Genomic DNA, 12,907 nt, shown 5'->3' with positions numbered 1-12,907 from the left:
TTTGAGGCTAGGTTTGGAAGACACTGAAAGTCAAGACACTCCTATTTTTGTTTTGTCTCAAATCTCTTCATGGATTTTTTTGCCTTCAGAAAAAAGCTCAAATTCCTTAACTTGGCATTCCCCAGGCCCTCTAGGACCTAACCTTAACCTACCTTTTCAATCTTGTTCCTCATTATTCCTCTTCACCATTTCCAATGCCCCTAGTCACATTGAATCAGCCACTGTTTTCCATTTTGCTTTCATGCCTGGACACTTGACTCATGCTATTGCCTTTGACTGCAGTGTACTTCCTCGCTTCTCTGCATACCCAAATATTCCCCATTTCTCATGGTCTATACTATAGTGTGCATAAGAATGACATAGAGGGATTCTTTGAAATACCAACTCCTAGGTGTCACTTCTGGGGATTTGGATTCAGTAGATCTGGAGTTCTTAAGCACCTCAGGGGATCTGATACTGACCACATGTTCAGAAACACTACATCAAGCTCAAATGCCATCTCTTTACAAAACCATTTCTGGAAAGGTTTGCCATTGCCCACTCCAACTCTGATAGCATTTTGTTTGTGGCTCCATAATTTAACACTTCACTCTCTACCTTGTATTTGAATTATTCATGTATGTCATCATTTTCCTCACTCAACAAACATTCATTGAGTACCTAATATAAAAGGCATATCTTTCTGTCAATATCCCAAGCTCTTTGGGAGAGGAGATATCTGCCTATTTATCTCTGTAAATAGGCACTCACCTTAGGCATGAGTGTGAAGTGTGTCAGTGGGAGTGGCGAAGTTCAAATGTCTGCCGTAGTTGGGAGGGAGGATAGAACCTGTCCCAAGAATGAAGCTTTATTTTCTCTAGGAGATGTAGACATGAGGCAGATTTTTTTCTCTGTCTCCATGCCCCAAATCAGAGATTCATGCACAAGAGTGGGATCTTAGAAGCCTTCTGTGGTTGGGCAATCTCAGAGCACAGTGATGACTGGATTCCAGGGAGTCTCTTGGCTTAGATAGAATGGGAAGCACCTGGCATTTCTAAATACAGTAGTTCTGCATAAGGGAGGGATCAGCACAGTGCCAAGGGGTACAGAGGAGGGCAAGAGACATTAGGTGATAGGGATCACAGGATTCCCTTCTTGACCTCACCTGGAGCCTGGAGCAGCAACTGCTGCTGCTGGAATTACCCATTATTGAAATGCTATATTCCTTAATTATTTTTATAAAAATATACTTTACATATATAATAGAAAATATATAATATATATAATAACCCACGTTACTAGCCTAGTACATATCTTTCCACATTTCCATTCTTATATTATATAATTATATAAAACATATAATATACACATGCCTGTCTTTTATTATAGATTATTTTACAGAAATTATATCATGTTACTCACACTTTCTGTATCTTACTCTTCTTTCCTTTTACTAGCTGTGTGACCTTAGGTTCTCTGGGCTTCAGTTTCCCCATCTAGAAAATGAGGATGACAATAGAACCTATCTCATGGGGTTATTGTCAAGATTCAGTGAGTTAAAGTATATAAGGCACTTGAAACAGTGCAAATATGAACGTTTGCTATGATTATTGTTACTATTTTTCCCATTCAACAAAACCTACAAGTCAACTGCAGTTGCTTGATTTCACTTTTTTCAATGGCTGCCTAGCATTTTGTGATGTAGATGGAAAATAATTTATCTAACCATTCCCTTGTAGTGGACATTCACTTTGCTTCCAAATTTTTTTTTTTGCCACTAAAAGGCAACGTTGCAATAAGCACCTGTGTAGATATACCCTTACATGCTGTTGTTTTTCTTACTCTGAAACAGATTACCAGGCTAGGTTGAAGAGTATATGCATATTGTTTTTAATTTCAGAGTGTATGTGTACTGCTTTTAATTTCATTAAATGTTGCAATATTGCTTTCTACAAAGCATGTAACATATTCACAATTCCACCAGCAACATATGGAAGTACACATTTCCCTTTTCCCTTGCAATCCCACCAAGAGTTGATCCTACAGCTCTTTTAAAATTTTGCCAGTCCTACAGATAAAAAAAAAGTCATCTCATTGTTACTTTAACTTGAGTTTCTCTGGTTACTTGTAAGTATGAAGAGCTTTTGAAAAAATTGTTCATTTGAATTTGTTTCTCTGTGAAGTGGTTCTTCCTATCTTTTGCCTATTTTTGAATGTTTGTTTTTCTTTGTCAATTTTTAAGATCTCCTTGTATATTATAGCTATAAGCCCCTCATCTGTTCTCTGGATGCAGTAATATTTCCAATTTCTTGTTTATCTATTGATTTTAATAATTGAATCTTCTGTCAAAATTTTGAAAATTGTATATAATGAAATTTCCTTTACAATGTCTGGCTTTTGAGAATTGGCTGAGAAGGTCTCTTCACTCCTAGGTTATGCATATAGCTCTCTAGATTTTTTTTTACGGGACTTTTGCTATTTTTACATTTAAATATAAATTTATCTGGAAACTATATTGATTTTAGGTATAAAACAAAGGTTAAATTTATTTCAAATTAATAGGCAGGTGTATCCATACTGTTCATTAACAACCCATCTTTTCACCACTGAAATGAAATATCACATTTTCATGTACTAAATGCTTATATATGCTATTTAATTCTGCATTTTCTATTTTGTTCCTTTGATCTATTATCTCTATGCCAATACCATATTGATTTAATTGCAATGAGTTTAGAGTTTAGAGTATATTTTGATATCTGGTTAAGATATTTCTCTCTCATTCTTATTTTCATGACTATTCTAGGGTATTTATTCTTCCATATAAGTATTAAGATTATATTATATAAATCCTCTCATTTTTTTCTCCCTGGAAAATCACACTGGGAATTTAAATTGGAACTTAAAAAATAATATTGACTTTGGGAGAATCGAAGTTTTATGACATTACAGTCTTATAATTCATTCATTCCTTCCTTTTTTCAGATTTTGTTTTACATCCTTCAGTAAGGTATTGCAATTTTCTTCATACTGGTCTGATGCTTTTCTTGTTAAATTTAGTCCTGTGTATCATATAGGTTTTCTCATTATTGTGAATATAATTTTTCCCACTTTCATTTCTTGGTGTTTATTGCTTGAATAGAGGTATACTATTTGTTTAGTATAGTAACCTTGTATTCCTTCACAGTACCAAATTCTCTGAATAAGTCTCACAGATTTTACTAGAGTGTTTTGTTTTCCTAGCTATACAAATAAACCATTAACAGACGAAGAAATAGATATCTTTTCTGATGTTTACATTAGTTTATTTTTTGGTCTTTTTTATTAGCTAGACGGTCCAAGGCAATGTTGAATAATAATGATAGGAGGCATTCTTGTCTTGTTCTGAATTTTATTTGAATCTGTCAGTGCTTTGCAGTTTGGGATTATATTTGGCATCTGTTGTTTTTGTAAACAACCTGTACTATTTAAAAAGATTTCCTTCTAATCCTATTTAACTTAGAAATGTATTAGGAATGTAGCTGAATTTTATCAATTGACTTTTAAGCCTTTCTTGATATCATCATTCATATGGTTTTCCTCATTAATTTATTGATGTAATGAATTATGTTGATACATTTGCTGATACTGAACCTCCTTTGCATTTCCAAATTTAATCCTACATGTCAGTCAGTAATTTCTGTAAAACAAATCATCCCAAATCTCATTGACTTAAAAAAACAACAATCATTTGTTATTGTTTACATGTCTTCAGGTTAGCTGGAGTCTGGCTGATCTAGGCTGGGCTCAGCTGAGTGGCTCCGATTGTCTCTGTAGCTCTGTTGGTCTGTTAGGGCTGCTTTCCTTCAGATTGTGGGGCTGGTATGGCTCTGCCCCAGATAACTCTTACCCACCTGACAGGGCAAACAGGCTAGCCAGAATATTCCCAAGGTGACTGCAGAGACACAAGAGGGAAGGAGGAAGTGCACAAAGCTTCTTAAAGCTTCGGCTAGAAAGTGGCACACTTCCATCTCAATTAATTAACCACAGTAAGTTACCTGGCTGATGCCAAAGTTAAGGGACAAGGAAATGCACACCATGAAAAAATTCCTGGACACAGGTAGGGGTGAAGAATTGGGACCAATACTATAATCCACCATAACCTAATTGGTTATAAATTTACTTTATTGAAAGATTACTAGAGTGTATTTACTAATGTTTCATTCAAAATGTCAGCATCAATAGCCAAAAAATTAACGTTTATATATATCTTTCTTGTAGTTAACTTTGTAGGTTTGTAGATGAAATTTAGGTTGACCTCATAAAAAAGAATTAAAAGACTTTTCTTCTTTTTCATGGGGTAGAATAGTTTACATGACATTGAAATTACTTGTTTTAAAAGAAAAAGTTGAATTAAAACAATGAACCTCTCTGCTATGATGACAATTTCGGTGGTAGATATTTATTTATGATTTCATTCTCTTATTTGATAATTGGCCTATTCAATTTTTCCACTTCTTGTTGAGTTAAATTGGGTTTCTAAAAAAAAATCCTTTTCCCCTAGGTTTTCAAATTTGCTGTTGTAGAGTTTAATGTAGCATCTTCTAAAATTACTTAAAATTTTCTTTATCTGTGGTTATGTCTCTTTTTTCATTTCAAGTGTTGTAAATATTTATTTTCCTTTTCTTTAATGAGACTTGCAAGAGGGTTGTCTGTTTTATTGGTTTTCTCAAAAAACAATTTTTGGCTATTTCAGTAATTCCACCTTTTTAAAATTATTAATGCTTTTTCCTAGTTCCTTTTGGTTTAATTTGTGGTTCTTTTCCAAATATCTTAAGATAAATTCTAAGCTCATTTACCTTCTCATCTTTGTTCATTAATACGTAAGACATTTAAGAATATATATAGTTTTTCTGAGTATAGCATTATCTATGCCACATAGGTTTTGGAGTAAAGTGGTTTTTTTAGTTACTTTCTAGATAGTTCATAATTTCACTTTTGATCCAGTGGTGTTCTCGGAGTATATTTCTTAATTTCCAGTTATTTTTGCATTTTTTAAATTATTTATTCAAATTTTATAGCTGTTATGCTCAGAAAAGCTCTTTTCCATTATCTTTTAAAAAATTACTGCCTGTTTTTTTATTTCTAGAAGAACTTGTTATTCTTCAGGATCTATCCTCCAAGGGTCTTACATATTCCCTCAAGATTTCACTGTCTTCGTATTTTTGACATTGTATTTTGTGATTCTTCTACTCTATCATCCGGGCCACTGTTTTGGGTCTCAGCCATGGTCATTGTCTCCTTCAGTTCATCTATGAAACTGTCTCTTCAGAAAATCACATTTTTGCAGTTCAGGAAAGTCTTTTTTTCATGCTGCACTTGTTGTTGGTGGTGGTTTTCAAGTTATTTGTCTCTCCTCCTGCCAGTTTATTTCTGTTGGTATACATTGCTTAATCGACCTTTCTCTGGATGCTGGTTGCTGGACCCACAGAGGTGGTTATAGAGTATTTTGTTGTTGTCTCACTGAGGTCAGCTCATGGTAGAGGGGAAGATACCTAGGTCATAGTCAGTCCTCAAGTGTTGGGAAACTAAGTACCTGGAGGAAGCTGCCCTCTCCCCAGGTCTACACTGACCCCATCTGTTCCTTTAGTTCATTCCTTCTTGGCCTCTTAAGGGCATAGGAGACCGGGAACATGAGCCTGATGTTGTTTCCTCAGTTTCCTGGTCTCCTTGTGCTGGACCTTTCTAGTGCTAGATCCAGGCTTTGCTTGGCACTCAGGAGAGAAAGCCTGACAATGCTTCTTTTTGCTGAGACTCCCACAGTGCCTAGGACCTTACTGATATCCAGCTTTTCTCCATAGATCTCACTGGCTATTTGCCTGAGGAGAGACAGGTAGCCTGGAATGAGGAATGGGAAACAACACAGGCTTAAGTCACTATTTTCCCAGAGCCTTCGGTGGTTTCTAGAAAAGAAGAAAAAAGATCTCTATATGACTGGACTCCTAGGGAGTCAATTTATAATAACACAGAACTAGTAGTGAGGTTCAGGGTGGGTACCTGAATCAGTTTTGGTACAGTCATGAAAATAGAACCACTAAAATATTAGAATGATAAGGGATTTAATATATTTTAAAAACCAGGTCTGTGTAACATAGGAGCTAGGAGAGTGAAGGTCCAAAAAGTTCATGTTGGAGGATCAGACAAATGTCTCTAATGATTTCAACTTGAAGCACTGGAGAAGGTGAGGAAACCAAATCTCACTCGAATTCTGAGAAGTCACCAGGTCTAGATGCATAAGGCCACTGGGAAGTGGGAGCTCATAGAGAGATCTATGAAGCCACACTGCCTGACTGTTACAGCCTCCTGAGAACAGTGACTTCTGCTTCACTCTCACTTTCCAAGTCTTGAGTGAGTTTCTCTCAGTGGCAGACTTTCACTATACAGGGAAGGAGCTTCTGGGAAAACTAGCCCCCAGCCTTTACCAGAAGTGGTAGGTAAGTTGACATCAGATAATCCAGCACAGTACCTCAGCAAGAAGAACAAAGAATAGCAGTGTAGAATTTCGTATGTGGCTAAGGAAGCCTTTGGAGAGGACTGCTCTGCCCTGGGTCACAGTGCCATAGCTTTTTTGAATGGCATGATTTCCTGTGGTTCTTAGAAATATCCTCTCCATTAACATCAAAGCCAGAGCATCACTGACTATTCATGGATTCTTTCAGACTCCTCTGGCCCATGCCGACCACAGCCTTCTTGACAATGTAAGCATCTGATGGTGCAAAACATATAGGCTTTTGCAACAGAAAAACCTGGATTCAAATCCTGCTAGTGCTATTCAATAGCTGTGGGAACTTGAGCAGGTACACTGTCCTTTCTCAGCTCTTTTCATTATTTGTAAATCAAGGGCTACAATATCTAGTGTTTAGAACAGTTCCAAGGATAAAATGACAGTTTGTATAAAACACCATATGTTAATTGCCTCCCCTGTTTTTGATCATTAGCCTTACTGCCTTGACAGTGCTTCTGGTGCAAGCCTACAGCAAAGCAAAATGATGCCATTGCTTCTTTTCTTTTGTAGCAAGCAGGAAAGCTCAAAGGCGCTCCTCTTTGGCTATCCTAGCAGCAGTGAGGCAAATCTCCTATCACTGTTCTCAGTTGCTCTCCCCAAAAGCACAAAAGTGCTTACCTTGCAGGCTGGGTGATATAGGGAAGGGGGAGGCTTTATGGAATAAACTGGAATAGGAAAACTGTAATAAGGAACAGTCATGCTAGACCCTGGTATGGAAGAGGAGATGAGATCATGAAAAGGGAAATAGCACCAGAGACTGCACTGGGAGAAGCAGAATGGGAAGAATAAAGAATCCCAGAAGTGGAATACTAAGAAGAGTACATGAGTAGGGAGGTCCCTTAGGGAAGACCAAAATTAGCCACATTATGTCCGGTACAGTTATGACAACAGTGTAATGAGTAAAGTCACTCCAACCATGTGCCAGGCACACAGCCATTCTGTGTCATGTAAAATCAGACCAACTGGGTTACAAGCAGTTTCAAGTGAAGGAAAGTATAGGTGCAGGTTCCTGATTATTAGGAACCCACTTGTTATTTGTGGATCATCTGCAAGTTACTCCTCTTGTCCTAAAATGTAACAGTGGTATACAATACCAGCTGGGTCTCAGGGTTCTGTGGTCAGGCATAAATCCACCTCCCAACCCCTGGCACTCTAAAGAAGGCTCCAAGCAGCTACCTAAGAAGACAGAGAATCAGAGGCAAAAGGAACTGGCGACACTGTGTAGATCGCTTAAACCATCAGAGGAAGAGGAGGATTCCCAGAATCTTTCTTTATCAAAAGCCTGCACAATCAGACATGGGTGGAGAGAAAGAGAGAGAGAAGGTGTCACAGACTGGGATCTCTGAAAGCAGATGGAGTCTCTGGTAGAAGACGTTCATTAGTGATCAACAACTGTGAAAGGAAGTAGGAGGAGGTGGGGTTGGGCAGAGGGAGAAGTTGAACTGTGAAGCAGGACCAACAAAGACTTAGCCAACCTGGCAGGGGGCTCTGGAGTGAGTGTTGTCTGTCAGAGTGCCTGTGTTGATCTAAAGTGGCCAGGCTTCCCTCAGCCACTGGATGTGAGCTTACCTAGGAAGGGCATGACCTCAGGTGAAGCAGTTCTGTAGCTGAGGCAGACGCTGAGGGAGCTGACAGCTGGAGGCTGCCCACTGACTACACTCCTGACAGCTGGGCAGCAAGCCTTTTCTGGAAGGAGAATCTGGACACCATAACTCCATGTCTACCACACTGGTGGGGTGGGGTAGTCAGGCATCGACAGAAAACAAATGAAAACCCAATAAGCCCTGAGAGCACTTGCTCTAATGCTTGATTTTATAGTTGGGAAGTTTTAGAGGTAACTATTATTCTATAATATTTACAAAATATTCAGTGTCATATTGTGGAAAGAAAAGCAGAAGGACCTACTTGAGTCTCAGTCCTGGGTGTAACTCTTACTAGCTGTGGGATCTTGGGTAAGTTGCTTCACTTTCGTGAACTTGTTTCCTCATCTGGAAAGTAGAGATAATAATAGTCACTAAGTCAGAGGGTTGCTTTGAGTATAAAATGGCATAATCTGGGTAAATATTTAGTGCATTGAAGAAACCCAGTAAATTAAATAAATGAAATTATAATGATGAGGATATTTATTGTGCCTTTTATGTACCAGGCGCTATGTTATATATACCATATAGTGGGCATGGGACAAGTAAGTCTTAGAAGCGTTTCACACAGTCCTTGTCATGTAGGAACTTACGATCTCATTGAGAGAAATCAAGATACAGGCAAATGCAAGTGAGCTAATAGCTTACTACTATATTCAAGAAACTTTTTGAGAGATAAAATTTTCTTGCCTGCACTGTTTTCTTCCACGATTGTCATTATGACTACTAGAATGAAGGCAAGAGTAGATCTGAAAATCTTTTGGAAATTGACCTAGGCCAAAGTCTTTTGTGTGTTACTGCCTGGGAGAGAAAATGGCTAGGTCCTCTGTTTCAGATGTAGAGAAAGTCGGGAGCATGCTGGGAGGAAAAGGCCAACTTTGCTTACCCTCTCCTCTTTGACACAGATGTTTCTGAATGCTATGGGATCATAGGGATTCTGGGTGGAGAGCTGATGCTGCCTGGTAATATTTGTTGTTGGGTAGTAAAACTGAGTTTTTGAAAAAGCTAGCTCATTGTTTGCTCCTTCACTGGAGAAGAAAATGACAAAACATTTAAAGATGTTTGTTTCTGACAGGCATCCTAGCATCACATTATAATGGTCCAAATGTTCAATTTTACAGGAAGCAGAAAATCACATATCTGCTTGGTGTAGACTGGAAAGGTCTTAGTGTTAAGCTGTTGTTGGATAAATCATTGACACGTTTCTATCTTATAACCTTCCCTCACTCCAAAAACCCATTCTGGTCTGTAGCAGACAAACTTAGGGAACAGAACAGACTTGGTCCAAAAGTGATTCTAGAATTCTCATTCCAGTTATCTCTTGCTGTTTAACAAACCACCCCAAAACCAAGTGGCTTAAAACAACAACCAGTTTGCTCACAACTTTGTGGGTCAGGAATTTGGACAGAGTGCAGGAGGGTGGCTCTTTTCTGTTTCATGAAATCTGGAGCCTTGTAGCTTGAATGGCTGGGAGCTACCTGAGATGGGTTTATCTGGTGTCATATGTCTGGAGCCTTGGTTCTTGCTGCTAGTTGGGTTCCTCAGTTCTCCTTCACATGGCTTCTTCATATGGTCAGCTTGGGCTTCCTCACAACATGAGTCTCGGGGTATCTGACTTTTGACATGGTAGCTGGTTTCCCCTAGAGGGAAAGTGGAGTTGCCAAGGCTCTTAAAGGCTAGGCCCGGAACTGACACAACATCACTTTGGCTACATTCTATTGGCAAAAGCAAATCATAAGGCCAGCCTGGATTCCAGGGGAAGGGAAGTAGACATTCACTCTGCAGAGTGGAGTGGCATATATATACAGGATTAGGAGAACTTTTGGGTCACTATTCCAGTTACTATTGCTACAAAGCATATTGCCATAAAACTTAGCAGCTAAAAACAAGTTAAAATTAAAAACATTTCATTTTGCTCACAATTTTATGGGCCAGGAATGTAAGAAGGGGTACAATGAGAAGTACTTCACTGAGGGGTCTCTCATGGAGGTTGCAGTCAGATGTCAGCTGGGGCTACAGTCATCTGGTGGTTTGATTGGGCTGGACATCCAAGATAGGTCTCTCCCTTGGCTGTTGCTGGCTGTTGTCTGGGGGCTCAGTTAGCACTGTCAACTGGAGAGCATAGATGTGAATTCTCTAGTATGGTGGTCTCAGGGTGGGAAAATTTCATACATGGTGGCTGGCTTTCCCCAGAGTAAATGACCCAAGAAGGCCAGGCAGAAGCTGTATGACGTTTTCTAACCAAGCCTGAAAGTAATAGAGCATCACTTCCACCATACTCTATAGACTGAAGCAGTTACAAGCCCAGTCATGATCAACGGGGAGAGGACATAGTGCCCACCTCTCAATGGTCATGTTTTAAAACTGCCATGGTGGCTGTCTTTGGAGATTATCTTTCCCAGCTCTGATATTACAGAAATCCACCAACTCAACCTGAGATTCAGATAGAAAGAAACCTTAAACATGATGTACATAGACACTGCAAGGTTTGAATCAGTAATGAATACCTTTCAAAGCTCTAGCATTTTGATCTGAGTTCCAATTGCTGAGACGTGAGCTTAAAAATTAAAGCAACTTCCAGCTCCCAGAGCCTGTCTTTATCTCAAGTACCCTGGCTGGAAGTGTAGCTTGAACCAGCTTTCTGCTGTGAAATGTTTCCACAAATGAAATACATGTTTTGTCCAGTAGGAAGCTGTCTTGTCACTAAAACATCTAATTTGGTGGTATCCAATGACAACATCTCTACACTCAGGTTGTCCAAAACTGCCAGAAAAAGCCCTTAGTGTATGTGTCCTCTGTGCCCCTGCTCACCCCAATCTTACCCTCCAGCACAGACAATGGAACCACATGGCCTCTTACCCAGAAACATTGCTTAGAGGTACTGGAGGATGAGCAAACCTGGAATCTAGAGGCTAGTGTCTTAAGGCATTTGGTGGCTAGCAGGAAACTGACACTAGGGAGATGATAGGGACAACAGGGTGACACTCTCAGCACCCTTTCCACTTTACTACCAAAGACCCAGGCCTCTGCCCCTTACTCCAGAAAACAGCCCAGCCCTCTTTAGAGGTGTGGCCATGCAACATTTTCTTTTAGAATATTGCTTTAATTCCAGGACTACATTACTACATGGGATTGCCCTTCAGCACCATATTCTATCAGTCTATGGAATTATTTCTCAAAGGAGCAGCAGAGATAGGATGGGACACATTTTACCATAGTGACAAGGCAGAGAGAAGTGAAGTGACCAGAGAGTGCAAATTGCTACACTGAAAACCAAGGGTACTTCCACTGCAGTGGAATGGGGGGAATGGATCTAGGTGGGGAAGGAAGTGCTATAAGCTAAACCAGGGTTTTGTTGAGATGCTTCAAGACCAAGTCTCTTTGGGGGTGGGGAAAAGTCCTCCCTGACCACACTCCCACAGATGTCAGATCCTCTTCCAGCTGACTGACTATTCTGCATTACCAAGTAGCTTGGGGGATGGACACTGGGGCATGCCTTTTTCTGAGCTAGTACCAACAACGCTTTGTTCATATTAAACATCTCATGGGGCTTTGAAGCGGGGAAGGCCCCCATTCCTTTCACAAAACAGGCTGCCAGTGACCTCCCTAGCAGGGTCTTCAGAAGCTTTGTTTAGGTGAGATTGCTTGTCCCTGCACCTGAATATTCATTATCTTTGGTCTCTAGCATGAATGCCCTTACGATGTCAGTGATTTGTCCCCATATGGACATAAACCACTAAATTGTTCCTTCATGAGGTGTCTATTTCCTCTATCTTCTGATTATTTTTTTTTTGCAAGGTGGTTTACAGTGAAGAAACACACTCTTTTTACTTGTTTGTGTTCATGGACAGACTCTGCTAACACTCCCAAAGCAGACATCTCCTTGACTCACCACAATTGTATTAACTAACCTAGGTTTAGCTATATGTTGACTATTAGTGTCCTTTAAGGAACAGAGTCATATCTGGCTTCCAGCTGGAAGTTACCCTTGCTGGAAGTGCCATTGAAGACAGGGCTTGAGGGGTAGGCGGGACACATCTTGTCTGTGCAGAGAATTTTCCTGGAAATCTTAATGTGGCAGGAAAGCTGAGACACCCAGTAGGCACATAGATACCATGCTTAAGATCTCCCACGACAGAGAATGACCCTTTTCCAAAAATAAGGTCTTGTTGCTGACTAGGGGGATGTGGACAAAGCTAATGTTATGTGTGTGTGCACAAGAGGTGTGTGCATGTGTGTGTGTGTGCACACATGCATGTTTGATTGAATGCTGAGTTGCGAAGTTTGAAAAGACTTAAGAATTTGGGATTCACAGACAGCTCCAGTGAAAATGTGCCTCCCTCCTCTTTAAGAGGCTGATAGGAGTATTGAGAGATCATGTGGTATAATAGAACACTGGTTTTAGAGACAGACCCACCTGTTTCCTATCCTGGCTCCCCTGCTTTGTTTTCACGTTCCAACACTTACCAGCTGTGTGGCCAACAGGCAAGTTACTTAACCTCTCTGAGCTTCATTTTCCTCATTTGTAAAATGGAAATAACAATAGTACCAACACTTCCTTAAGGCTGTTGTGAGGATGAAATAAGATAATGATGCAAAGTATTTAGCCTGCTGCTTGGCACAGGGTAGGTGCTAAATGAATGGTAACTGTTATGGGGGTAAATTATTTAAGAACTCTTTACCCCCTTCCCCTGCCCTTTCCTCTAAACTCATCCAAGTCTCCACTCCTTCGGAGTTCCGGTCA

Source organism: Lemur catta, chromosome X (assembly GCF_020740605.2).
Source record: "Lemur catta isolate mLemCat1 chromosome X, mLemCat1.pri, whole genome shotgun sequence".
Lineage (NCBI taxonomy): Eukaryota > Metazoa > Chordata > Mammalia > Primates > Lemuridae > Lemur > Lemur catta.
Note: the sequence above shows the minus strand (reverse complement) of the source record.